The sequence below is a fragment of the Myxocyprinus asiaticus genome, chromosome 18 (assembly GCF_019703515.2).
Source record: "Myxocyprinus asiaticus isolate MX2 ecotype Aquarium Trade chromosome 18, UBuf_Myxa_2, whole genome shotgun sequence".
NCBI lineage: Eukaryota > Metazoa > Chordata > Actinopteri > Cypriniformes > Catostomidae > Myxocyprinus > Myxocyprinus asiaticus.
The window spans coordinates 13,730,817-13,754,766 of NC_059361.1; the positions used below are offsets into that span (position 1 = coordinate 13,730,817).

Consider the following 23,950-nt stretch of genomic DNA (forward strand, 5'->3'; position numbering starts at 1 on the left):
TTCAATAAATCTTGTACTTTTACTTTTGAAAATGTCGCTCTGCTTAAGCCAAGGAGAGTTAAGGGTGTTTCACAGCCTTGGCTAAATGACATCACCCGCACTCTCAGACAAGAGTGTAGAAAAGCAGAGCGCAAGTGGAAAAAAGACAAACTTCAGGTCTCTTTTGACATTTTAAAGGTGTGTTTAACAAACTATCAAAAGTATTGTTTAATACAATCGATTCTGTTTTAAATCATACTAGAAATGCTTTTCTAGATGCCACTCAAGAGACCTGCGTGACATTTTTAAACTTTTGTAGTGAGGTTTGTGACGTGTCTAAAATGTCACAATCATTAAATACGTGGCCAATGAGCTATCTCCCCGCTACAGTATATAAGCCTGTTGTTTATGCCTTCTGGTGTGCGTCATGGTCGAAAACCTTCCCCTTCCTTTCATTGCTATGGTCTATGGAGTGTGACGTTGGGCTACCAAGACATACTGCGAGTGGTGAGCTGCTTACTCTTAGTGCGGTGTGCCTTCATGGCTCCCATCTGAGAGGCATTGCAGTTTAACGTACCCAGGTCGGAGCGCCAGCTGTTGCTGTTATAGCCACTAAAGAAGCTATTGTATTTCCGTTTATACCGTCGAGAGTGTTAAGTCATCGGATCACCGGGCTGAGTGAGAGCAGTCATCTTAACACTGCTCTCTGCCCACCCCTCGCTCTTTGAGCCACGCTGCTGCTTTTGGGGTCCAGTCATGTCCTCGTCTAATGCCCAAGTGGGCTTGAAGGTTGTATCGGTATAATTTTTTTGTTTATGTGTTTGTGTAAGATTTGTTTTGTATTACTGTCACCAATCTCCATTTTCTCGATTCTGACTGTTTTGTAACAGTCTCCATCAATTGTAACAATTACCGCTATGTGGTATTAGTGGTGTCGGTCATTTTGCAATCTTATGACCCGTAAGTAGTTTTGAGTTTGGTGTGATTTCTACACTTTTGTGACTGTACAATTCTTTGTTCCTTTTCGTTAATGTGTACGTTTTTGTAATTTATTTTTCTTTGCTTATTTTGAGTGTATTGTAATTTGTTTTTGTTTTTTTTGTTTTTTTGGTTCTGTTATGTTTGACTACTTGGTAAATTGACTTTGTGTTTTCTTTATTTTTTCTTTTTCTTTTTTTTTTTTTTTTTTTTTTTTTTTGCTTATTACAACTTATTCACAACTTAATGGTTGATTTATTTTCTTTCTAATGTGAATCTTCTGTTTCCTTTTTTTATAGGAGCTGAGTGCTTCCTGAAGCAGGCTGGTTTCTTACTGCACCACGGGGCTTTACTTCACCACAGGTTGTTATTATTGCTGTGTCAAAATAATAACATTGTGACACATACAGAAAGCCTCAGCCCCTGCACGATTATTGTTAATTTCTTTGGTGTTTTTCTTTTTTTTTCTATTCGACCAAGGACATATTTGATTGTGTTGATTTCTGGTTTTAAATGATTGTTGGCCAACTATTTTAGCTTTAATAAAAATTATTTTTGTATGGAAACTCACACCTCTTGCCTCTTCTAAGTGTATCGCACCTGTGTGCCTTTATTCGGGCTGTTTTCCCCGTTGTTCCGGGGTGACGTAGTCACTACAATTGAGCCGCTTGCTACACTTTTTTACTCACAAAATTGAGCTGATTAAATGTGCTATTGTACCTTCACAATTTGATCAACCACTAATACCTTCCCCGTCCAGCTCCCTGACTCACTTTCAACCAGTTACGTCAGCACAGTTAGCAGATGTAGTCTCCAAGATTAAGTGTTCCAGTTACAAGCTGGATATTCTTTCTCCGCACCTTCTTAAAGAAGTTTTCATGACTATCAGTTCCAGTGTGATAGCTATAATTAACAGCTCCTTAGCAAATGGAGTTGTTCCAAGCAGTTTTAAACATGCAATTCTACATCTTTGTGGATCTGGCAATACACAACAATTATAGACCAATCTCCAAATTGACTTTTATTTCCAAGATTTTGGAGCGAGTTGTTTATTCGCAACTCTACTCCCATCTAAATACATTTAACATTTTATATACATTTCAGTCTGGCTTCAGACCCTTGCACAGCACCGAATCTGCATTGCTGAAGGGTCAACAAAGATTACGTGAGTGGCTGTGTTTGTATTGTGGAGCTGGCGGGCATGTGATCGATGAATGTCCTGTTCGCCCCTTACAAATTACGGTGAGTCAGACTATTACCAAACCTATGATTCATGCTCCATTGACTACTATGGTCTCAGTGATTTGCCCACATGTCTCTCTCTCAGTCAAGGCCCTCACTGACTCTGGGCCGGCAGGCAGCTTCATCTCTGAACAACTCTGCCGCCGGCTCAAACTCCCAATAATCAAATGCTCCTCCCCGATCCTCGTCCAGTCAATAATTGGAAAACCTCTGGGAAAGGGACTTATCACTCATCCAACCCCACCTGTGACGATTTGAGTGGGTTGTACCCACTTTGAGGATATCTCCTTTCTGATTCTGGAGGGCTCCACTGCCGATATCATCCTGGGCGTCCATGGTTACAACAACACTCCCCACAGCTTTCTTGGACTACCGGAGAGGTTTTGGCGTGGGGTGGAGAGTGTTTCCATGGATGCTTACGACTTCCCCATCCTATTGGTCCCTACACTCATGTGCCTGTGTGTGCCACCTCTATAGAGAGTCCTGCAAGTGAGCTTCAGATAGACGTGCCCCAGGAATATCGTGCATACCAAGATGTCTTCAGTCCACAACGAGCAGCCACCTTACCATCTCATCTACCATGGGACTGTGCCATTGACCCGATGCCAGGAGCACCATTGCCCAGGGGATGGATCTATCCACTCTCACTTCCGGAACAGAAGGCCATGGTGGAGTATGTCGATGAGCCGCTCAAACAAGGTTACATCCGCCCTTCCACTTCCCCTGCTGCTTCCAGCTTCTTCTTCATGGCCAAAAATGACAGAGGCTTACAGCCATGCATTGACTACCATGCCCTCAACCCAGTCACCGTGAAGTTCCGGTACCCCATTCCCCTGGTCCCAGCAGCGCTAGAACTCCTGAGAGGAGCCACCGTGTTCTCTAAGCTCGAACTATGTAGTGCCTAAAACCTCATTCATATCTGGAGGGGGATGAGTGGAAGACGGCCTTCATGAACCCAACTGGCCACTATGAATACCGGGTCATGCCATAAGGCCATAAGGCCTTGGTATTCCAGAGCTTTATGAATGAGATGTTCCAGGAGTATCTCCACCAATTCATCATTGTTTACATCAACGACATCCTCATCTACTCCTGGAATGAGACCGACCAACTACGATCAACATGTAGTGTCCATACTGGAAAAGCTTAGAGAACACCAACTGTATCTGAAATTGGAAAAGTGCAAATTTCATCAACCATCAATTCAGTTCCTCGTATACATCATTAGTCCCAGAGGAGTGGAAATGGACCAGGGAAGGTTAGTGAAATTCACTCCTGGCACAAACCCACCACAATAAAGTAGCTACAGAGATTCCTAGGTTTTGAAAACTTTTACCGACGCTTCATACGTAATTACAGTTTCATGTCTGCACCCTTAACATCTCTTCTCAAATCCAAGCCCAGGTCCCTGTCCTGGAACCAACCCACCTCGGAGGCTTTTCAAAACCTTAAGGAAGCTTTCTTGGCAGCTCCCATCTTAGATCATCCCGACCCGGATAGACCATTCATCATGGAAGTTGACACCTCCACCTAAGGCTTTGGAGCTGTAATATCCCAGCGGCAGGGGGATCCTCCCAAACTTCACCCATGTGCCTTCTCGCGAAAGCTAACCCCGGCGGAGCAGAACTACGACATTGGCAACTGGGAGCTGCCCACCATCAAGCTGGCACTGGAGGAGTGGCGACCACTGGCTGGAAGGATCTCGTCATCCTTTTTTAGTCATCACAGATCATTGCAACCTCGAGTACCTGAGAGATGCAAAACAATTGAACCCCCACCAGGCCCGGTGGGCCCTGTTCTTCACACGGTTTAACTTCTCTGTCTCTTATCATCCAGGGTCCAAAAACACCAAGGCGGATGCTTTATCCTGACTACACGCTGTGGAACCTTCCATGGGAACACCTGAATCCGTTCTACCTCCAGGATTAATCATCAGTCGTATCTAGTGGGCCCTGGACGACCAAATTGAAGAGGCCACCTGTGAAGAACCAGCTCCGCTGGGATGCCCCGAGGGATGCAAATACATGCCCTCATGCCTTCGGACCTCCCTCATCACTTCCATACACTCCTCCCTGGGCTCTGGTCATCCTGGCTACCATCAAACCCTCACGCTTCTCCAAAATCGATACTGGTGGCCCCGTATATGTCCCAGAAAGTACAGCGATACATCCAAGGCTGCCCAGAATGTGTCTCGAAATCTCCACGCCATCTTCCATCCGGTAAGCTCCTTCCTCTGCCTGTTCCTCAGCGCCCCTGGTCACACCTGGGGGTGGATTTTATAATTGATTCACCAGCATCAGATCCTTTCACCTGTGTCCTAGTCATTGTTGATAGATTCTCCAAGGCATGTCATCTAGTTCCCGTGAAGGGCCTCCCCATGGCTCTGGAAACTGCAGAAGCTTTATTCCATCACGTCTTCCTGAACTACGACATCCCAGAAGACATTGTGTCTGACTGCGGTCCCCAATTCATCTTGCGGGTATGGAGGTCCTTATTTTCCCTCCTGGGTGTGTCAGTAAGTTTAACCTCTGGATATCATCTGCAGTCTAACAGGCAGACAGTGCATAAGATCCAAGAGATTGGCCACTTCCTGCGGATCTACTGCCACAACCACCAGGACAGCTGGAACTGGTTCCTACCCTGGGCCGAGTACTCCCAGAACTCCCTTTGTCAACCAGCCACCAGACTCACCCCGTTCCAGTGCGTACTCGGCTTCCAACCTCCCCTGTTTCCATGGTCAGGAGACCCTTCTGATGTTCCAGCTGTGAGCCACTGATTCGAGGATAGTGAGAGATCTGGGACTCAGCTCATGATCATCTCCAATGGGCAGTCCGGTGCCAGAAGAGCCAGTCCGATGCAAGGAGATCTGAGATGCCTACCTACCATCCTGGGCATAAGGTCTGGCTCTCTACCCGGGACATCAGGCTCTGGCTGCCCTGTCGAAAGCTAAGTCCCAGATACATTGGTCCTTTCACTATACTCCACCAAGTAAATGCAGTCACATACAGATTACCACTGCCCCTTCACTACAGAATTAACCCCACCTTCCACGTCACTCTGCTCAAATCTCATTATCCTTCTCTGTCTCCTTCCCCAGAGCCCGATGCGTCTGAGGAACCCCCTCAGTCACTTCTCCTGGAGGATGGTTCGGTTTACGAGGTTCGAGTCATCCTAGACCCCGATATCGGAGAGGAAATCTCGAGTACCTGGTGGACTGGGAAGGGTATGGTCCTGAGGAGAGGTCCTGGGTTACCTGAGATGACATCCTTGATCCGACCTTGCTTACCACCTTTCACATGTAGAATCTCACTCGCCCAGCTCTGCATGGACGAGGACGGCCCCGACGTCAGAGGCTCCGGCCCACAGGAGCGGACCCTGTAAAGGGGGGGGGTACTGTGTTGGATCCACCTGGCTCTCTCTCTCCCTCTCCCTCACTGCCGGCACTGTGCTCTCTCTCCCCTGAGTTTTAATTACCTGCACCTGCACGTCATCAGAACGCCAGTCATGGACTGCATTTAAACCCCACTTACATTCTAATTCACTGTCTGTTCTCGTCAATGTTCTCACAAAGACTACGGACTCCCTAGCCCTTCTATACTTACCTGTTGAAATAATTACCTTGTCGTTTGTTTCCTGTTCCCGATATTACTGCGTGTTTCTTACTCTGTATATTCCTCCAGTGACATATTCTGTTCCTCTGTGTTGCAACATTTCCTACAAAGACCAAAATAATGTTGTGAGTGTTCTGATCATCTGTTCATTGTCACAATACATTGTTTGAAGTTTACTCACCTGCTGTTCGTGCCATACCAGTGTTTGGATAACCTCACCTGTTTGTTTCACCTCTCACCCATTCCCTTCATCAGTAAAACCCACGATTGAGTCCAACCCTCTGCCTCTGAGTTTTCTCACCGTGACATCGCTAAAGTAAAACATTTTCTTTCCCATAAAGACCTGGAAATTGTGACCTACTCACTAATTTCATCGAGGTTATACTGTTGTAACTCATTGTACATTGGTTTTCCTCCAACTGCATTATCCCACCTACAGCTGGTTCAAAATGTGGCAGCTAGGCTTTTAACAGGGTCAAGAAAGAGGGATCACATTTCCTCTGTTTTAGCAACTCTACACTGGCTTCCCGTGAAATTCAGGGTCGATTTTAATATTCTGCTGCATGTACAAGGCACTAACTGGTCTCACGCCCCAATATGTCAGTGACCTTCTCCTCCCGTACTCCCCCCACCAGAGCACTCAGGTCTTCTGATCAGCTTCTTTTGAGGGTTCCTCATTGTTGCTATAGATCTAAGGGTGATCGTGCCTTTTTTGTGGTAGGTCCTAATCTCTGGAACAGTCTCTCTTTCCATGTGAGGTCAACTTCTTCATTAGCTATTTTTGAAAATGTATTTTTATTCTGTAGCTTTTGAATAGGTCCTTGAATAGGTTGAACTGGTTAAATACATTATGCTATATTTAAAGGTATTTATTTTATTTTTATTATTTTTTATGTTTATGTGTATGTATGTGTATGTATGTATGTATGTATGTATGTGTAATATATATATAATCACTCTATCTTTGTATATTTATTTGTTTGATCTGTAAATCACTTTGGGTCAACTTCTGTTGTTTTTAAATGTGCTCTATAAATAAAGGTTGACTTGACTTGGTACCACACACATACTGGCGAATTAAACAGATTAAAACCCTCTCAGGCAAGCAATCCTGTGGACATTGTCATGTCTGGGGAAATTTTAACATTTTCAAAACACACACATTATGTTAAACCCAGCAATATTAACGCAGCATGGTGAGATTTAGTAATTGTTCCCACACATTTCATGCAGTTTTAAGAAAGTCCCTAAAAGCAAAAGAAAGTGTGCTTGCATTATTCCCCTGACTACAATGATCTTTGATGGCACCCAGTAAGATACAGTATATGGATGTGACCATTATCTAATGGTCCAACACCATTAGATAATGGTCTCATCCATGTATCCTACTGGGTACATTAGTGTTTGGCATAGAGACACAGACCAATAACATGAAATAAGGAATTGAATGGGGTATTGGATGTATAGATTGGGGGTGGGGTGGGGGATGTTATCTGCACACTCACACATCATTACGTTGAAAGGGCAGACACACACAAAAAAAAAAAAAAAAATCTTAACCAAGGGTGATATGAAAGTATGACACGTTCAGCTTGCCATGCTTGTGACAGCTTGCCGTGGAGATGGATCAAATTGTTGACTGCGACTGACTTGTTCCAGTTCTCTCAATGTTAAATCCAGTCAAAAAAGCTTGTGCTGTTCACACAAGGTCTGTGAGTCAAACACAACAGACTACAGCTGCAAAATAACCTCCCTTATTGTAATCAGTGTTTCATTCTGTGATCCTGCATGTCGAATACAACTGTCAAATATTGATTACATTTTAAATAAGTTTCGTACATTCAAGTATTGCACCTAAAGTACCCAATACAGACACTGATGCACAAACGCAGATATGTTCTATGTGTCTAAAGTATATAAAAAGAGAACTTAAGAGACTTAATGAACTTACCAGAAACCATGATTCAGTTTATAACAATTTAAAATATAATCTGCATGCACAATAAACAATAGTACAATTCATTTACATCTCTCAAATGAACAGTTTTTGCATGTTTCAATTTAAATGTTATTGAATAAAACTAGTCATTAGCATATTTCCAGTATGTTTTGTTTGTCATTAAAGAAAATTACAGTTCGCCACAGGCTCATTCATGTCCTCGGTACGCACATGCTCATATCAGCAGCTCACTCATCAGACTCCTCAGTAATCCTCTGCAAACTTCGACAGTTCTTGGGACCGGCTCATTCGGTTCTTTTTGAATCGGACACAACCGAAGAGCTGACTTTCGATTCTGCCTGTAGGTTTAATTCCTTCATTTCAAACGGGTTCTTTGGTTCAATAACTGGTCTAGCAACTCGTAAGTGACTCGTAAGAGTCCAACCCATTCATTTCAAACTCAGCGTCAGGCTACTAGTCATCTGCATTTAGTTAATGAAATTCAGTTTCTTGAAAATGTTCATCACAGTTAGCTACACAATTTAAGTCTATTTAAAAAAAAATACAAATACAACTAGAAAACTAATATGTTATTTATAATTTGTATTAGTAACACCAAGTAAAAATGCATACTTAATTCTCGAGACCTTCATTTGCAAAGATTTTTAAAATGATTAAAAAGTAACACAGAAAGAAACATCTGTTGGTTTTATAAATGTTTTATTCAGATACTATTAACATCTCAACGCATTGCAAGTCCTCTGTAATCTTCGGCAAAACTTCGACAGTTCATCGACCGGCTTATTCAGTTCTTTTTGAGTCGGACACGACTGAAGAGCTGACTTTCGATTCTGCCTGTAGGTTTGATTCCTTCATTTCTAACAGGTTCTTTGGTAATTTGTAAGACGTGCCGCGTAGCTAGTACTTTACTTCAGCTGAGCGTGATCAACCCGGAACAAAAGTTTGATTCAGTTCTATGTTGTGAACTGGTTCTATGCTCAACCGGTTACTTGCTGAGAATCGATTCGAAAGAATGATTCGTTCAAGAATCGGACACCACTAATCTCAACAGATACTGAACCAATTAGCTGTGAGAAATGTGACATCTCTGATTCAATGAAGTCACTCCCCATGTATCTCTCGCTCCAAATTAAAGGCACTTCCTAAGGAAATTTACATATTTATCAAATTTAGATTTATACATTATGATTTAATATACTGTATTAGACCTGGCCAACATATTAAGATATAAGATGGTATATTTTGATATCTTTTGAGCAGCACATTAAACACGTATTATTAAATTTCTTTGCATTTCTTTACACACTGTACCTGTATGCATACTGTTTTCAGTAAGTGTTCATATGGTGATTCTCACACTTTAAAGATGCATTTATTGTGTAACAAACCTTCCCACCTATATACTGGTTTAAATTATACTGTAGACTATCACACAAAGTTGCAATTCATTAAATTATATTAGGCTTTTAATTAAATTTCATATAAAAGCTTTAACATTTTAGATAAATATATGGATTTTTATGCTTTTAAAATGAATTGGCCTGTATATTCTTATTGTCAATGTATATAAATTCAAATACACATTATATTCAGTTATTTTTTCTACTGCCTTTATAACCTTAGCAAGCATCTTGAGATTTCCAAAACCGATTCTAAACCGGTTTGGCATTATCTGCTTTTGTAAACCTTAAACTTACTTTGTTCACCTAACTTCATGCAACAGGCCTCTGGGTTTTGATTTGTCATTTTGTTTTTGTCATTCCGTTGAAAAAAAAAATAGCTTTTTTTATATGCAAGGGCACATCCTGTGTGAACAGCCCCTTTATCACTTTGGATAAAAGCATCTGCCAGATGCATAAATGTAAATGTAAAAACAAACATTTATTTGAACCCTTATGAGATCCGTATCCCACTGAGGCAAGACTAGTGAAACCTCTGAAGCAACCACTTTGAGTTTAATCACCAAAACCATAATGGTGACACTCAACCAACCAAACTCTAGGCATTACACAGTCTTCATGGTGTTGCATGCATAAAGAGAATGAGTGTGTACAAACCCTAAAGACACACAGAGGTTATCTTCCTCTTCCAGACACTAACAGCTAATTCATTGAATTATCCTTCTTACACAGTAACTGAGGCTGCCATCCCAGTTTGATCCCCAACTTTCTTTGCTACTGAATAAATGAAATTGATAACAGAGTGTGGAAGAGATGGAGAGAGAGAGAGTGAACAAGAAAGGTAATAATCCAATGTAAATAGAGGCTATTGCCATTGGCAGGGACAACAGAGACAGAGATACCACTAGAAGAGGAAAAAGGAAGGATGTAAGCATGTAAGCATGAAAACATGGACCAAATCAACATGAGAGAGCAACGGGATTTATTATGATCCTATTTGAATGCATTTATCTTTGTGTGTCCAACTCCTAATGACCGCTGAGCCTCAACGTTGCCTGTTCCCATCCTTGCTCCCCTGCACACAGCTGGCACCTCTGGAGCCTCTGTGGCTCCTGCTGGTTGTCAGTGAGGGCATGAAGCCACATGATGGAGTTACCAAATGCCATCTGACCGACTGACCGAAGTTTAAACATCCACCACGATTCTCCTACAGAACTGCCCCCTACAGTCCAAACACTGATCTCAAATCCAGCTAAATGTTGCCTTAGCCAACAAAACAACAATTATAGAAGTGTGTTTGTGAATTTATATTCCTAATATGTGAAACATAGTAATAACAATAACTTAATAATTACATAGTTACACTTAGGTGATTTCAAAACTTAGGTGTTATATTTGATAGCAATCTGTCCTTTGAAAACCACGTTTCCAAAGTTTGTAGAACAGCATTCTCAGAAATATTGCTAAGTTACGACACATGCTTTCTGTTTCTAATGCCGACAAACTAATTAATGCATTCATGACCTTAAGACTAGATTATTGCAATGTATTACTGGGAGGATGTCCTGCATGTTCCATAAATAAACTTGAGTTAGTTCAAAATTCAGCAGCTAGAGTGCTGACTAGAACCAAGAAATATGATCATATTAGGCCGAATCTAAGCGTTGCTACATTGGCTATATGCTACATTTTGTTTTCATTTTAAAATACTTCTAACTACTTACAAAGCCTTGAATGGTCTAGTTCCACAGTACTTGTGTGACCTTCTATCATGCTATATTCCATCACGTCCACTAACATTGCAAAATTCTGGCCTGTTAATAATACACAGAATATCAAAATCCTCAAAAGGAGGTAGAGCCTTTTCCTATTTGACTCTTAAACTATGGAATAGTCTTCTGAAGATGGTTCAGGATTCAGACACACTCTCTCAGTTTAAGTCTAGACTAAAGACTCATCTTTTCAGCCAGGCATACACCTAATTTCTCTATCAACTCATAGTTATGCTGCATTAGTTAGGTCTGCCAGAACCGGAAACAATGATCCTGTTTTAAAGTGAATGGCATCTACGCTAATATTATTCTATTTGTTTCCCTGTCTTAACCTTGGGATCCATATCCTGAGGTTACCAGAGCCTGCCAGATCCAGCTCTGGTCCTGCCCAATGTCCAACTCCGATCCTGCCTGATGTCCGACTCCCACTACTACGTGTTGCTGAGTGATGATGACTAACTGCTGCCTGTGCCAGCCAGATATCACTTCAGTATACTACGATGGACTTCACAGAAGATGAACTGATGCAAGCACCAACCATCAGACATGGGATACTTCACTTGACACTGCCTGAAACTTAGACTTAAGATGGACTCCACCAGAAATTAATCTGCCACAAGCTTACAGTCGAACTGCAGTGCACCTTACTGACCTCTGCCTGCATCACCTTGGTCAAAGGATGGACTGCACTCTTAAAATGGAATACATAGATAATAAATGAATTGCAGCCTTCATCAGCCAATAACAAAAGACAATGCATCTGTTTGCACTTCTGCAGTTAATTAAGAATATAAATTCCAAGACTTTAGTCAAAAATCTTACAGTTAATACAAAAGCGTTTTGTTTAAACATTGGCCCATAACACTTACTTAGTTTACTAATTTTAAATCTTGACTTGTACTACACATAAATAACTAATATTGGCATTATATTCATGCTATTTAGCCAGATGGGAACTGGTCCCCACAGTGACCCTGGTTTCCCTCAAAGTTATTTCTCTCCTTTAACCAACATCTTATGGAGTTTTATGTTCCTTGCCACTGTCACCTTAAGCTTGCTCTCTGGGGGTCTAAATATAATTTCTATTATTTATTTTAAGGCACAATTTTCAATCATGTTTTTTTTTTTTTTTTTAACTGCACTATTATGACTCGAAGACATAACTATATTACAGCCTTTTCTGATAAAGCATAATTTTCTGTGAAGCTGCTTTGAAATGATGTGTGTTGTGAAAAGTGCTATACAAATAAAATGACGACTTAATAACATAATAAGAATTTTTTTTAGGTCCAAAATGGCAAAACATTTTAAATGGCTCACTGACGTGGTAATATGGTTGTTATGTCCAGTTCTAGTCAAAGCTAGTTGATTGGTAGAGTGCAGATGTTCTGATGTGTTATCATCACTATATATATACACACACACACACACACACACACACACACACACACACACACACACATATATTTGTCTCCCAGCAACAGAACTATTTTAAATTGTAAATTAGATGGGGTGTAAGTCATAACCCTGTCATTTTCATTCTAATGCTGTGAAAATGTTTATCCTATACCAGCAGTAACACACAAGTGTGATTTAGTTTTTACAAACTACTATTTTTCAAATACTGAAAATGAGGCAGAATTCCCTCCACCAAACGTGTTTCTCACTTTCCCTATCTGTCACTCACTCGACATTGTGTCGATGTAGTGACACTAGGGGTCACTCTTGGGAGCCCGAGACACGTCTGGTCTTTGATAAAAGGCCAATGATAATTGGGGAGTGGTATTTGCATGCCACTCCCCTGGACATACGGGTATAAATGGAGCTGGCGTGCAACCACTCATTCAGATTTTCTCTTCGGAGCCAAACGGTCGATGTTTACTGAGCTGACTGTTCATTCACCTCTGCTGGATCTGACGGCACATTTCAGCGGCTTCTCCCTCCTCTGCACTGGTGCACTGCAGAGAACGCCCCTGGGTGCAGAAAAAAGAGAGTATATTTTCGGAAAGAGTTTAATTCTCTAAAAGAGTATATTTCTCTAAAAGAGTGGCACACACGGAACGTCTTTTTAAAGACGCGTCTTTTTAAAGATGCCTTTCCAATTGTGTGTTATTCCGGGTTGCGGTCATTATCTCTCAACTTCGGATGGTCATGATCGCTGTCTTTCGTGTCTGGGCGCGACCCACACGGAGGCAGCGTTCGTGGATGGTTCATGTTTTCACTGCGGGAACATGACCATGGCAACATTGCATCACTCAAAGCAGCCATGCCCTGCTCCAGTGCCTTTCTTCCCGGAAGTGCACGAGGACCTGACAAAATCATGTGAGGCACCTTTTACTGCCCGGTCCTGATTTCTCAGTTCCCCGCCCTCACTACCCTCGATGGCGGGGCGGCCAGGGGCTATACGGCGATTCCCCCGGTGGATAAGGTGCTCGCAGTGCACCTTTGCCCACAGAGCACCTCCACCTGGCAAGGATGCCCAAAGCTCCCGTCCAAGCCCTGCAGGTTCACATCGTCCCTGACGGCCAAAGCCTATAGTGCTGCTGGACAAGCCGCCTCTGCCCTGCACGCTATGGCCCTCCTGCAGGTCCACCAAGCCAAGGTGCTAAAAGAACTATACGAGGGTAGTTCCGCCCCAGATCTGATGCAGGAACTGCGCTCGGCGACCGGCCTCGCTCTCCAGGCGACGAAGGTCACGGCGTGGTCTCTCAGGCGCGCGATGTCCACATTAGTGGTCCAGGAGCACCACCTTTGGCTCAACCTGGTCGAGATGGGTGAGGACGACAAGACACGGTTCCTTGCTGCCCCTATCTCCCAGGTTGGCCTATTCGGCAACACCGTCAAGGACTTTGCCCAGCATTTCTCGGTAGTGAAGCAGCAGACAGAGGCTATCCAGCATATCTGCCCAGGTTCAGTGGTATCCACTTCAACTTGGTGAAGGACGAAAACACTGCTACCTTGTGCGCGGAGATCGCCATCCTCCTACGGAAGGGTGTGATAGAACTTGTCCCTCCGGCTGAGATGAAGAAGGGGTTTTACAGCCCCTATTTCATCGTACCGAAAAAAGGCAGTGGGTTGCGGCCAATCTTGGACCTGTGAGTACTGAACCGGGCTTTACACAGACTCCCGTTCAAGATGCTGACGCAAAAACGCATTCTGGCTAGTGTCCGGCATCAAGATTGGTTCGTGGCGGTAGACCTGAAGGATGTGTACTTTCACGTCTCGATTCTACCTCACAGACCCTTCCTCTGGTTTGCATTCGAGGGTCGGGCGTATCAGAACAAGGTCCTTCCTTTCGGTCTGTTCTTGTCCCCTCGTGTCTTCATGAAGGTCGCAGAGGCAGCTCTTGCCCCGTTAAGGGATGTGGGCATTTGTTTTCTCAACTATCTCGATTGGCTAATGCTAGCTCACTCTCGGGACATGTTGTGTACACACAGGGACTTGGTGCTCTCGCACCTCAGCCGATTAGGGCTTCGGGCCAACTGGGAAAAGAGCAAGTTCCTCCCGGTTCAGAGCATCTCTTTTCTCAGATTGGAGTTGGACTTAGTCTCATTGAGAGCACGCCTCATGAACGAGCGTGCACAGTTGGTGCTGGCCTGTTTGAAGGCATTCAAACAGAAAACAGCGGTTCCACTGAAACTCTTTCAGAGGCTCCTGGGGCATATGGCACCCTCAGCGGTGGCCACCCCGCTCGGGTTGATGCATATGAGACCACTTCAGCACTGGCTTCAGACTTGAGTCCCGAGATGGGTATGGCATCGCGAGACACATCGTGTGGTCAACACACTGGTCTGTCACCGCCTCTTCAGCCCTTGGACCGACCTCACATTTCTACGGGCAGGCGTTCCCCTAGAGCAGGTCTCCAGGCGAGTCGTGGTTACGACAGCCATCTCCAAAATGGGCTGGGGCGCTGTTTGCAATGGGCACACAGCCGCCGGCTTATGGATGGGCCTGCGGCTGCGTTAGCACATCAACTGCCTCGAGTTGCTGGCAATTTGCTCGTCCTGCGGAGATTCCGGCCGTTGATCCAGGGCAAGCACGTGTTAGTTCGGACAGACAACATGGCAACGGTAGCATATGTCAACCGCCAAAGCGGTCTGCGCTCTCGTTGTATGTCACAACTCGCTTGCCGTCTCCTCCTCTGGAGTCAGCAGCACCTCAAGTCCCTGCGAGCCACTCACATCCTGGGCGACTTCAACACTGCAGCATATGCACTGTCACGGCAGGTTACCCTCAGGGGAGAGTGGAGAATCCACCCTCAGGTGGTCCAGCTGATCTGGAGTCGATTCGGACAGGCACAGGTAGACCTGTTCACCTCCCAAGAATCCTCCCACTGCCCACTCTGGTACACCCTGATCGAGGCACCTCTCGGCATAGATGCGCTGGCACACATCTGGCCCCCTGGCCTGCGCAAATATGCATTTCCCCCAGTGAGCCTACTTGCACAGACTCTGTGCAAGGTCAGGGAGGACGAGGAGCAGGTCGTCATGGTAGCACCCTACTGGCCCACCCAGACGTGGTTCTCGGACCTCACGCTCCTCGCGACAGCCCCCCCCCCCCGGTGGATTCCCCTAAGGAAGGACCTTCTTTCTCAGGGACAGGGCACCATCTGGCACCCGTGACCAGACCTCAGGAATCTCCATGTCTGGCCCCTGGACGGGATGCAGAAGACCTAAGCGGTCTACCACCCGCGATGGTAGACACGATCACTCAGGCTAGGGCCCCCCTTCGAGGCACCTGTATGCCTTTCAGTGGTGTCTGTTTGCTAAGTGGTGTTCTTCCCGATGGGAAGACCCCTAGCGATGCGCAGTCGGATCGGTGCTTTCCTTCCTGCAGGAGAGGTTGGAAAGGCGGCTGTCCCCTTCCACCTTGAAGGTATACGTTGCTGCTATAGCAGCACACCACAACACAGTGGACGGTAAGTCCTTAGGGAAGCACGACCTGATCATCAGGTTCCTGAGAGGCGCCAAGAGGCTGAACCCCTCCAGACCACGCCTCGTTCCCTCATGGGACCTCTCTGTAGTTCTTCAGGGTCTATAGAGAACCCCCTTTGAGCCTTTGCAGTCAGCTGAGCTTAAGGCACTCTCCTTGAAGACTGCCCTCCTGACTGCGCTCACTTCCATCAAGAGGGTAGGAGACCTGCAAGCATTCTCTGTCAGCAAAACGTGCCTGGAGTTCGGTCCGGGCTACTCTCACGTGATCTTGAGACCCGACCGGGCTATGTGCCCAAGGTTCCCAAGGACCCCTTTTAGGGACCAGGTGGTGAACCTGTGAGCACTGCCCCAGGAGGAGGCAGACCCAGCCCTGTCGTTGCTGTGTCCGGTGCACGCTTTATGCATCTATTTGGATCGCACACAGAGCTTTAGGATTTCTGAGCAGCTCTTTGTCTGCTTTGGTGCACAGCAGAAAGGAAGCGCTGTCTCCAAGCAGAGGATCACCCACTGGCTCATTGACGCCATAGCTATGGCATATCACGCCCAGGACATGCCACCCCTGGTAGGGCTACGAGAGCATTCTAACAGGATTGTAGCGGCCTCCTGGGCCCTGGCCAGGGGTGCCTCTCTAACAGACATTTGCAGAGCAGCAAGCTGGGCAACACCCAACACCTTTGTGAGGTTCTACATCCTCCGGGTGGAATCGGTTTCATCCCGGGTAGTGGCATGCAATACAAGTGGATAAGCCCGGGATAGCCGGCCGGGTGTATCGCTTGCACATAGTGCCTTTCACCTCCTCTGAGCTTAAGATGCGGGCCATTAATTCCCAGTAATGTTCACAAACTATGTTCCCTGGTTGACTTCCTCCGAGCCCTGTGGCAGTCGAGTTTTCAGAGAGACTCGCTGCCGGTCCAGGACACGTGCTAACTAAGAGCCCTGTTCTGGGGTAGGTGCTCCGCATGTGGCGGTTGCCTGGAAGGTAACCCCATGCGATGTATATCTTCTGCTAATTCGTTTCCCTGTTGGCAAACTGTGTCTTCCTTGGGCAGAGCCCCCTCTGCCACAGTCTCCATGTTTGTAGTAACTCCTCCCCCGTTGGGTAGGATCTACCATGAGACTTCTCCACATGACATACTTCCGACATAGTTCGGCAAGACCATGTGATGTATTTTACACTTAAATATCCCCCCCCTCTTTCTGGTCGAGGCATGGTCTCCGTGGTGTCCTCCCCTTGGGAGGAACACCCCCTGACTGGTTGGCCCAGTTGGATACTCCCCCTTTTTTTAGGGAGTGGAAAAAAGAAGGGGAAGAGATGGCCACGACTGAGCTAGCCTGTCTTTAACTTTTGGGTAGCTGACTTGTCCCCAAAGGGCCGTTCGACACTCATAACTATGTTGGGGGAGGTTACGTGTCAGCCTGGTGCGCTGGCTACGAGGCACACAGTTGTCTGCCCGTCACACACTGCCAGTTCACGTAACACAGTTCAGCCAGTTGTGGCATTTCGTATAGGGACCCCTAGTGTCACTACATCGACACAATGTCGAGTGAGTGACAGATAGGGAATGTCATGGTTACTTGTGTAACCTCCATTCCCTGATGGAGGGAACGAGACGTTGTGTCCCTCCTGCCACAACGCTGAACTACCCACTGAAATGGCCTGACCTTGTCTCAGCTCCTCAGCATAAAACCTGAATGAGTGGTTGCACGCCAGCTCCTTTTATACCCATATGTCCGGGGGAGTGGCATGCAAATACCATTCGCCAATTTTCATTGGCCTTTTATCAAAGACCAGAGGTGTCTCGGGCTCCCAAGAGTGACCCCTAGTGTCACTACATCGACACAATGTCTCGTTCCCTCCATCAGGGAATGGAGGTTACACAAGTAACCATGACGTTTTAAAGAACTGTAAAAAGCATATTTTAATGACCCCATTAAATCAAATATTTTTTTAGTGTTCAGACTACACACAATTGTAGTCAGATATGAAAAAAAAAAAAACATTAAATAAAAAATAAATAACAATAATAATAATAAAAATATTAATAAAACTAAATTATAATACATCTTGCACTTCCAGGCATATCCAAAATTTTGTCTACTGGAATGGTCTCTAGAAAAACAATTTCCCCTTCCCTGAATACCACCGACTAGTCAGAGCAAATAGTAAATCATGGTTCAAGAATGAAATAAAGATTATTGGCTTTATGAAAAATAAAAATAAAAAATAAAAATAAAAAAAGGAACAAGCTCTTCGTTACATCCCACCTAAACTTCCTTTTCAATAGAAAATACGTCAACACTTGTGAAGCTATTTCATGGAGTCTTTAAAGGCAACTTTCTAAAGCGTTTCCCTGCCTTCCTGAACTCCATGATCTCAAATTGACTATCCATTCATAGAATACAGAAATTAATCTCCTAAATTAGAAATTTCTGTTCATTCTTTGTCTGGATGAAAATTTGATAAAGTTTATCTGATCCTAGATCAGGGCTATTCAACTCAGGTGTAGTTTAGGTGTTTGATTCAGATTGGAGCTGTTCTCTGCAGGACAGTGGACCTCCAGGACTGGAGTTGAATAACCATGTCCTAGATCCTAGGTATAAAGACACAGCATTTCACAAAACTGCTGTCCAGATACATGTACACTTTGCAAGAACCCTCCCACATTTAGGGTTCAAGATCAGTGTCCCTTTGTAAATGTGGATCTTTAGGGATTCCAAATTTAGAGAGAAGGGTCTCTCTCCCTGTCACCAGTAGATCGATTTGAGCCACCACAGATATGGTACAGAGTCAAAAGGGTCACATGCTTCCCTGTGGTATGGCCATTTAATGCTTTTAAAAATTCCCACTTCCACCAAGACTAAACAGGGTCTCCTCAGCAATAAGAACCAGACAGAGCAAAATAGACTGCAAACCACCAGAGGCCAGATTTTTCAAATCATTTTAGACAATAACTGTACATTTCAGACTGGATCTGTCCAGTGAAGGTGATAATTTCTGGATTTGTGAGAGATGGTGGTTGACACATTGCTTGAAGCAACAATTTAGTGTGGTTTATTTTGTATTCAATATTATTATTTTTTTTTTTTTTGCAGTGTTCTTGCTTTATCAAGCACATGGCTATTACATTTCTGTCAATGCTTTTCCTCAGTGGTAAAGTGAGAACGTCTGGCAGCACTGTCCAGTTACAGACATCTAAATGCTAAATGTTTTGTTCAGACAGGCAGAGCAAATCATATATGTATATATATATATATATATATATATATATATATATATATATATATATATATATATATATATATATATTCATATGTGAATACAATTTGTTTATTTTTAGTCTGAACAGCAAAAATAAATAAATAAAATAAAAAAATTAAAACATTACAGTGCTTACAGTCAAATCACATTTCAGTCATGTTGTGTCCTGAATGAAGACTGTTGAAATTGTTGTATTTCTGTCTGAACAGTAAAATTCAATATTAGGCATTCTGGAAGAGATGTGACTGTAATGTCATACACAATGTGCAATAGTGTCTACAGCTTTAATAAAAAAATAGCTCATGTGAACTGTCTGAATGTGTAAATATGATTGTGTAATGACTCTGCCAAGAGTCCAATCAGTGTTAGTTTCGTCAGTGATAATTACTGATGGAAATGTTCATTGGTGAAAGTTTTTTATTTGTTTTATTTTAACAATGATAACGAAGACGAGATGAAAAAGAAAATTTAAAATTCTAATTAAAAATGCTGTTGACTAAAATATTGTATAATGAGAATAAGATGATACTGCAAGATATTAACAGTGCACAAACAGAAGAAGAAACATTTGTTTTAAAAGAAGAAACCTCTAGAAATATTTGATTAATCTAATCCAATAATCCTGTATGTTGGGTATTTCGCTGCTTAAGCTGCGTGGACTGAAAGGGCTTAACACTGGCAGAATAAACCGCTTTACAAACGGGTTTATTACCTCACTCAAACGCATCCTATTAATTAATATATACACAACATACTGTATATGTAATATGACAACTTACATCTGCACAGACAATGAAGCGAATGAACAGATTAATTTGAACTAAGTTATGTGCTAGTCAGAATAGGTAACTTGCGTTGTGAATATGCTGTTTTCATGAAAATGTCTTGGTTAATGATGTAACCTTTGTTCCCTGATGGAGGGAACGAGACGTTGTGTCGATGTAGTGACACTAGGGGTTCGATCTTGAGAGCCCCAATCACCTTGAAGGTAATTGGCGAGTGGAATTTGCATGCCACTCTCCGCCCCCAGACATATGGTTATAAAAGGAGATGGCATGCACCACTCATTTAGATTTATGCTGAGGAGCCGATAGAGAGTCTTGGCCATGTCAGCGGCTGGTTCAGCGCCGTGGCAGGAGGGACACAACGTCTCATTCCCTCTATCAGGGAACAGAGGTTACATCAGTAACCAAGACGTTCCCTGTCTGTCACTCACTCGACGTTGTGTCGATGTAGTGACACTAGGGGTTCCTATAGGAAACGCCGCAGGTGCTGAACCGTGTCACGAGGTACGGAAGAGTGGACATGGGCAAGCTGCTGTGTGCCTCGCAGCGAGCGCTCAACCACGTTGTGACCTTCCAGCGAGTTAGGTAAGGTGTCTCTCTAGTCCCATTAAGTGGGGGAGGAGGCAAGGAGGCACTTACACAAGTAGGCTACCAGCAGTGCCTTTCCTGATTTGCTGTTAAGCAATTTCCCACCGAGCACTTTCTAGAATAGTGCTGGGAAGTGCTCTTCCTTCTCCAGGAAGGAGAGCACTACGGAGACCACATCCTACTGGAAGGAGGTTAACATGTGGAGAATACCTCACATGGACTTACCAATGGGGAAGTTCACATATGGAATGATGCCACCGGAGGACCCTATCTACAGAGAGAGTACACAGCCACAGTGGCCGAAGCAGAGAAAGCTCTGGTGAGGGGAAACACAGGGTTCACCTAAGGGGAAACCGAACAGTGGAATCTCATCATATGGGATTACCAAGAGGGAATCACTATGCATGTAGCACTGAGCCCAAGCACATGGGCTCACCTGAAAAGGGGCATACCACGAGTACTGGGCCTGGTGTCATTACACCTCCACTGAGTTCTTCACCAAACAGTGCTTAAGAATTAAAGAGGTGTCCAGGGTTCACCGGAAACAGGGAACTGTTGTGGACAAAAGGTGCACATTATCACCTTTGAAAAAAGGGGAAAGGCACAATGCAAGTGGTACAACCAACCGGCCATCCAGTCTACCTGCTGTTACCGCATAACACTCGGGTCAAAACTGGGTCTATGCGTAGGATTTAAAACCTCGCAAAGGTATTGGGTGTAGCCCAACACGCAGCTCTGCATATGTCTGCTAGAGAAGCTTCCCTTGCCAGTGCAACACCTCTAGTGGAGTGCGCCCGGACTCCCAAGGGGCACGGCAAGTCCTGAGACTGGTATGCAAGAGAAATGGCATCCACAATCCAATGGGCTAGCCTCTGCTTGGAGACAGCTTTCCCCTTCTGCTGTCCTCCAAAACAGACAAAGAGCTGCTCTGAGCAACTAAGGCTCTGCGTGCGGTCCAGATAGATTCGCAGGGTGCAAACTGGACACAGCAATTACAAGGCCGGGTCTTCCTCCTCTGAAGGGAGCGCTTGCAGTTTCACCACCTGGTCCCAAAAAGGAGTGGTGAGAACTTTGGGTACATAACCGGGCCGGGGTCTCAAGATTACATGAGAATGTGCCGCCCCGAACACCAGGCATTTGCTGGTAACAGAGAGCGCCTACAGGTCCCCAACCCTCTTGACGGAAGTGAGCGCCACTAGGAGGGACATCTTCAGAGACAAAGGCAGTGGGCAAGTTGTGATATGCGACGCGAGTGTATGCCGCCTTGGAGGTTTGTGTACGCTACGGTCGCTGTGTTGCCGGTCCGGACCAAAACACGCTTACCCTGAATCAACGGCCGAAGCCTCCGCAGGGCCAACAATACCGCCAGCAACTCTAAGCAGTTGATGCTCTGCCAAAGGAGACTGCCTGCCTGTTGCACACGGCACCCCAGCTCGAGTTCAAGGCGTTTGTTGTGACCACAACCCGCCTTGAGACCTGCTCTAGGGGAACACCCATAGAAACATCAGGTCCGACCAAGGGCTGAAAGTCTGATGGCACTGTGGTGTGGTGGTCACACGCCGGGTGCTGTGGTGCCATGCCCACATCGGGACTTGAGTCTGTAGCCAGTGTCTCATGCATCAACCCGAGGGGGAGAACCACCGCCGAGGATGGCATATGTCCCAGGAGCCTCTGAATTTTTTTCACTGGCACCACTACCTTCTGGCTGAAGGTCTTCAGGCAGGTCAGCACTGACTGAGCATGTTTGGTCATAAGACGTGCCTTGAGAGTGACCGAGTCCAACCACATAGTGAGAAAAGAGATGTTCTGCACAGGGGAGAGCTTGCTCTTCTCCCAGTTGACCTGAAGCCCAAGTCGGTCAAGGTGCTGAAGCACAAGGTCCCTGTGTGCACACAATAGATCTCGTGAGTGAGCTAGGATTAGCCAGTCATCGAGATAATTGAGAATGCGAATGCCCTTCTTTCTCAGCGGGGCCAGGGCAGCCTCTGAGACCTTGGTAAAGACACGAGGGGACAGGGACCGACTGAAGGGGAGGATCTTGTACTGGTATGCTCGTCCCTCGAAGGCAAACCGAAGAAAGGGTCTGTGTCGAGGAAGGATCGATACATGAAAGTACGTGTCCTTCAGGTGGTTGGCTGTGAACCAATCCTGATGTCGTACTGACGCCAGGATGCGCTTCTACATTAACATCTTTAACGGAAGCCTGTGTAAGGCTTTGTTCAAAAGCACGCAGATCCAAGATTGGGCGTGACCCTCCGCCTCTCTCGGGCACAATAAAATAAGGACTGTAAAAGCCCTTGCGCAACTCGTCTATGGGAACGGGCTCTATTGCCCTCTTCACCAGAAGGGTGGCAACCTCCGCCCAGAGAACAGAGGCACCGTCAATTTGCACCGTAGTGGAGAGGATGCCACTGAACCTGGGCAGGCATCTGGTGAACTGGATCGTGTAGTCGAGGCGAATCATCCTGATAAGCCACAGCGAGGTGCTGGAGAGCACTATCCAGGCCTCCAGACTCCGTGACAGTTGCACCTAGGGGACAGCTTGACTTACCGTGCCCAGGCAGGGTGGTTCGCGGCAAGGCAGAGCAGGTGCCCCACAGCCCAGGGGGGGTGTGCTACTCCACAAGCCCGCAACGCTGGACGGTGACTGGGGCGGGCAAGCGACCCCAGAGACCAGCACACTTACCTGTACGCTGGCTGTCTCTCGACGGAGAATGAGGGAACGGGAGGTACTCGCGTTCGCCTGATTGACCGGAAAGACTTCCAGTGCCTGGCCTTTGTGAGTGCGCTGACCCAGGGAATGAGGAAACTGCTGTTTTACCGACCATGTGGGCGCCGATGCCTAGAGGGCACCTGGCGATATAATACTTACTATGCGCTGGCCCAGGAGCGATGGTAGGGCTGGAGAGTTCTTCCGCGCCAGACCGGTCGGAGTCAGTCGCCTCATCCCCGGGTTACCAATGCCAGGGCCACTTCGAAGCCTGTCCGTGGTTCTTGGGGGCCGGCTGACGGGCAGGTGGAGCTGACTTCCTGCAGGAGGATCTTCTCTGAGGTCTTCATACGGGCTCCGATGATATGGGAGCCGGGGCCGGCACTGCAGGGGAACGGCTCTGGTGAGAAGCAGACAGGGCAGAGGACTTTGGAGGCCTGAAGGTGTGCTTAATCGCCTCGGTCTGCTTCCTCTCTGTTGAGAACTGATGGGTGAAATCCTCAACGGTGTTGCCAAAAAGCCCCCCTTGGGAGATGGGTGCATCAAGAAAGCGGACTTTCTCGGCGTCACGCATCTCTGCAAGGTTGAGCCACAGAGCTCTTGGACCACAAGAGTGGACATCATCCGGCCCAGGGCGTACACCGTGACTTTTGTCGCCTGTAAGGCAAGATCGGTCGCAGTACGCAGTTCCTGCATCAGCCCTGGGTCGGTTCTACCCTCAAGCAGATCTTT

At 45.6% G+C, this 23,950-nt stretch overlaps 1 protein-coding gene and 1 long non-coding RNA gene across 3 annotated transcripts in view; one reads left to right on the forward strand and one right to left on the reverse strand.

The window, feature by feature from the left end:
• Positions 1–7,038, forward strand: part of LOC127456253 (uncharacterized) — a 28,588-nt gene extending 21,550 nt beyond the window's left edge. The window contains exons 2-3 of the long non-coding RNA XR_007899809.1: positions 1,257–1,320; positions 2,062–7,038. This is a non-coding gene — a long non-coding RNA (uncharacterized LOC127456253). The remainder of the gene's footprint in view (positions 1–1,256; positions 1,321–2,061) is intronic.
• LOC127456252 (leucine-rich repeat and fibronectin type III domain-containing protein 1-like protein) overlaps positions 1–23,950 on the reverse strand; it is a 230,634-nt gene that overhangs the window by 89,939 nt on the left and 116,745 nt on the right. The gene's annotated exons all lie outside the window — the stretch shown is intronic.